Here is a 5,000-nt window from a genome sequence, read left to right as displayed (position 1 = left end):
CACTCATCCCAGAAAAAAAACTGCAGTTAGCAAGGAAGAAACGGCTTAATTAACGTTTAACACCATGAAAAATAGTGTCAGGCAAGTATTCCATACCATTACCGATGCGGAGTTACCTTGAACAAATGTAAAATTTCAGTATTGTTTTCCGCGTGTCATGAGGGCAATTTAGAGACAGTCCTTTCGAGGGCGGGGCACCCAAGCCCTGATTTTGTCATCACTGGGTATTTTACAAGAGCCAAGAACAGAGTGGATATGGCGAGGTTGATAATTTTATCTAAATCGATGGGACTGAAGTTTGACCGTGATTATAGGCGTATGATATCACATCACATAAAAATATTTATTTATTATTTCTATTATTTTCCAATAAAAAAAATAAACCTTGGTAGACATAGAGCTTTCTAAGAATGTACACACCGTATTGCTACAAGGATTATAAAATGTTTTATTTAATAATTGTATTCATTAGATCATTAATGCATAAATATAGATTACATAAACTACACTGAGAGAGAGAAATAAAGAAATATAACACATGAATTCACACATGTAGCATAACCTGCAAAACACTATGCAAATCTAAAGCAAAATCTATAATAAATATTATATACATGTGGCGCAATGGTTAGTACGGTCGCCCTTAAAGCGACAGACTCGGGTGCGATCCCCGACGGAGACTAAATAAATAATTTTTATGCACAAATTTGATTTAATATCTAACACTTCTATATCTTTCTGGTTGCTTATCTGCCTTTATCCTCTTACTCGAAAGTGCATTTATATATTTGGTTTGTTTTCCCCTGTTTCGCTTTTTATCTTTAGCTAACACACTCGTCTCTCTTTCTATATCTCAGGAACCCCCCTCTCCGTCTCTCTCTCCTTCTCCCCCTCTTTCCCATCTCTTTCTCTTTCTCCCCCTCCTCTCACTCTTTCTTTCTTTAACTGTTTTAGTTATCATTACTGGCACTAGTATTACTATCAATATCAAGTCATCACTGTAATTACCATAGTTTATTATCATGAATGTAATTATCTTTACTATCATTATTAGTATCAGTAGTGAATGTATGTGTGTGTGTGTGTGTATGTGTGTGTGTGTGTGTGTGTGTGTGTGTGTGTGTGTGTGTGTGTGTGTGTGTGTGTGTGTGTGTGTTCGATTGCAAAACACACATAGATCACTTAATCTCGCTCATTTTCTCTCCTTGTCCATAAGTTATTCATTAAATATTTTACACACAGGCAGCAAGTTCAAATGAGTTTGATCCTAAATTATCTTTGTAAAAAGAGAATTATAAGAAAAGAAAACGAAACTTTAAGCCGAAATAGCGCCAATGCCTCCGAGTACCTCCCCCCCCCTTCTCTCTTTCTCTCCTCCCTTCCTCTCTCGTTTTGATTTCTTTTAAAAAAGTTCATTTACTTATACTGTGGTTATATTTTTCCTTTCATAAAATGACTTTCTTGTTCTAGGTTAACTTTCAGATGAGAAAGGCATAACAGTGCGAGAAAGACGGAAACGGAGATGATAGATGGAAAGGAAGAGAAAGATCAGGAAAAAGAAAGACGCGAAGGATAAAGACGAAAATGGAGATAACAGTGGTAAGGGCGATCAGAAGAAATGGAGCAAATAAACATATTGTTAATAAAGAATAGCACTTGTAAAATGGGAAAAAAAATAAATGCGACTCTATCAACACCAGCAGTTGTGATGACAATATTAGCGATGATCTGAGTTGTGAGAAGCATCACCTTTGCATGCACCTGAAATAGTCATCTTTATCTATTACATAACTCGGGTAGACAGGTTCATGATAGAAAATGAGAGCTTTAATATGCAGATGCTACCTGGCTACTATTGTGTTAACTTTTTACTTATATAAAAATCTATCTATCTATTACACAAATAATAATAATAATGATAATAGTAATAATAATAATGGGCGAGATTATGCAATCACCGTATATGTCGATGGAAATCAGATTTGTCTTTAAATACCTTTGTAATACAACATTGTCATCATCATCATTAACAGCATTATTGTCTCTTTTTGCAGTCTTTGCATACTTGGCGACTCCGATGACATGCGATTTCTTATTCTGTTCAAATGCAATTGTTACGGAATCATTTTTCTTGATCGCCGAAGTCAAGGAACGAGCGAGGATTCGGAAAAGTCTTGTTCATCTTCTGCGAGAACAGCTGTTCTTCATTTGATTAACTCCTCCGTTCCTTTTTTCCTTTTCTTGTTTCAGCTTTAAAATACAGGGACTTTTATCATTCTCTCTTTCTGTCTTCCTCGATGCCTGTCTTTGTCTCTCTTTGTTCATCCCTGTGTCTGTCTGTCTCTGTCTCTGTATTAGCATCTGTGTTTGTTTCTGTCTCCCTTTCCCTCTCCCCTCTCTTTCTCTCCCCGTCTCCCTCTCCCCTCCTTTCTCTTTCTCGCTCTCCCCCCCCCCCTCTCTTTCTCTTTCTTCCCCCCCCCTCCTCCCTAGCTAACAGACTATCTCTCTGTATATATCAGTAACCCCCCTCTCCCTCTCCGTCTCTCTCTCCTTCTCCCCCTTTGCCCCATCTCTTTCTCTCCCCCTCCCTCCTCTCACTCTTTCTTTCTTTAACCGGTATAGTTATCATTGATAGCACCAGTATTACTATCGACTTAACCAATATCATGTCATCACGTTTATAACCATCATTGTAATTACCATTGTCTTTTATCATGAATATAATTATCTGTACCATCATTATTAGTATCAGAAATGAATCTATATGTGTGTGTGTGTGTGTGTGTGTGTGTGTGTGTGTGTGTGTGTGTGTGTGTGTGTGTCCGATTGCAAAACACATATCTCGCTCTCATTCTTTCTTCTTGCCCACAAGATATTCATTAAATATTTTACACACTGGCAGCAAATTTGAATGTTTAATCCTAAATCATCTTTATCACAATCGCTTATCTTGACTGCGAGCATTTGTAGCCCCAGAACAATTCGCATTAGAAAAGAATTTTACTAAGATGAGAGAATGACAGATGCAGCGTCACTTGTGAAGGCGCGGGGGCCATTTGCACTTACCGAAGAAAAAACTACAGTAAGCAAGGAGGACACGGCTTAACTGACGGTTGACAGCACGTGAGATAGTGACAGGCAAGTATTCCATACTAGGACCGATACGGAATCATCCTGAACAAATATAAAATTTCAGTATCGTTTTCCGCGTCTCATGAGGGCAATTTAGAGACAGGGCACCCTATCCCTGATTTTATTATTAATGGGTATTTTAAAGGAGCCAAGAACAGAGTGGATATGGCGAGGTTGATAATTTCATCTAATTCGATGGGGCTGAAGTATGACTTTGATTATAGGCGTATAATAACACATCACATAAGAATATCTACTATTTCTCTTATTTTCCAGACTACGAATTTTAACCCATGGTAGACATAGGCATAATTCCAAGAACAATGTGCACACCGTATTGCTACAATGACAATATACTTCTTAAATGGTAAATTATTTTAGCATTATATAATTGAAGCATAAAAAATAAATTGCAAAGACTAAATTGAGAGAGAGGGGGGGGGAGGGAGGGGGGCAGGCATAACACATGAATTCACACATAAAATACGTAGCATAACCTACAAAAACACTTTACAAATATAATACAAAAAGTATCAATACATTGTCCCCGTGATGTAATGGTTAGCACGGTCGCGTTTAAAGCAACAGATCCGGGTTCGATCCCCGAGGGAGACCAAATTTTCATGATTTTAATTAACGTATTTGTTTAATATTTAAATTTGCTTATAGATTCATCAACATTTCAATTTTCTTTCTGGTTGTTTATCTGCCTTTATCCTCTTACTTGAAAGTGCATATATATATGTATACATATACATATATATATATATATATATATATATATATATATATATATATATATATATATATATAATCTGTTTACATTCATATTTGTGTATATGTTTAAATAAAAGAAAGGGAGAGAGTTCAAAAGCAAATTTGCCACGAAAAATATTCATCCTACAAAAATTTGAATTACGAAAAATGACTTTTCTCTCATTACCCCCCCCCCCTCCGGCCTTTTCTCCTCTCTCTTCTTCCCTTGCTAACACACTATCTATCTATATCTTAGTTTACCCCCCTCTCCCTCTCTCTCCTTCTCCCCCTCTCCCCCATCTCTTTCTCCTTTTCCTTCCTCCTCTCACTCATTCTCTTTAACATTATTACTATCATCATAATCAATATCATGTTAACACTTTTATGACCATTACTATAAATGCAATTGTTTATTAGCATTAATGTAATTATCTTTACCATCAGTATTAGTATCAGTAGTGAATGTATGTGTGTGTGTGTCATACATATAAGGTGAATTGCAAACACTCATACTAACATACACACTGACCACTCAATTGCGCTCTCACTAGTTCTCCTTGTGCATTGGACAGCAAATTTGAAGTCCTACAAAATTTGATAATTCTTATATACAATGAAGTTTTATCACAATCGCTCTTCTGCGTTGATTTGTAACCACAGAACAATTTTGTTTTAGAAAAGAAATGTATATAGGTGATAGAAGGACGGATGCGGAGATATATGAAAAGTATATATGCTTTATTTTTTTTGTTAGCGTAGTTTTCTGTATTTTTTGTTTCACATTTTTTCTTTCTTTCGCATAGTTATCGCATTTTCATGCATTTTCTACTTGATTTCTCACTCGCCTTTATTCTTTATTTATTGGGACGTTTCTATGTATATTTCTTATTCGATTTTTTATGGCACTTTTGACGCATATGTACGTATATTTTACATAGGAGTGATATAGCTCGTTTTGACATCGTACACTGAAATAGGAAAAAAAAGAATTTTTATTGCCCTATCATGAGTTGCACATGGCTTACACGCACAAACATAAGTACAAACACATACACACAAAAATACACAATAGGGTAAAACTGATTGCAACCGGCGGGCGTCTTGCAAATTTA

The sequence above is a fragment of the Penaeus vannamei genome, chromosome 30 (genome assembly GCF_042767895.1).
Source record: "Penaeus vannamei isolate JL-2024 chromosome 30, ASM4276789v1, whole genome shotgun sequence".
Lineage (NCBI taxonomy): Eukaryota > Metazoa > Arthropoda > Malacostraca > Decapoda > Penaeidae > Penaeus > Penaeus vannamei.
Note: the sequence above shows the minus strand (reverse complement) of the source record.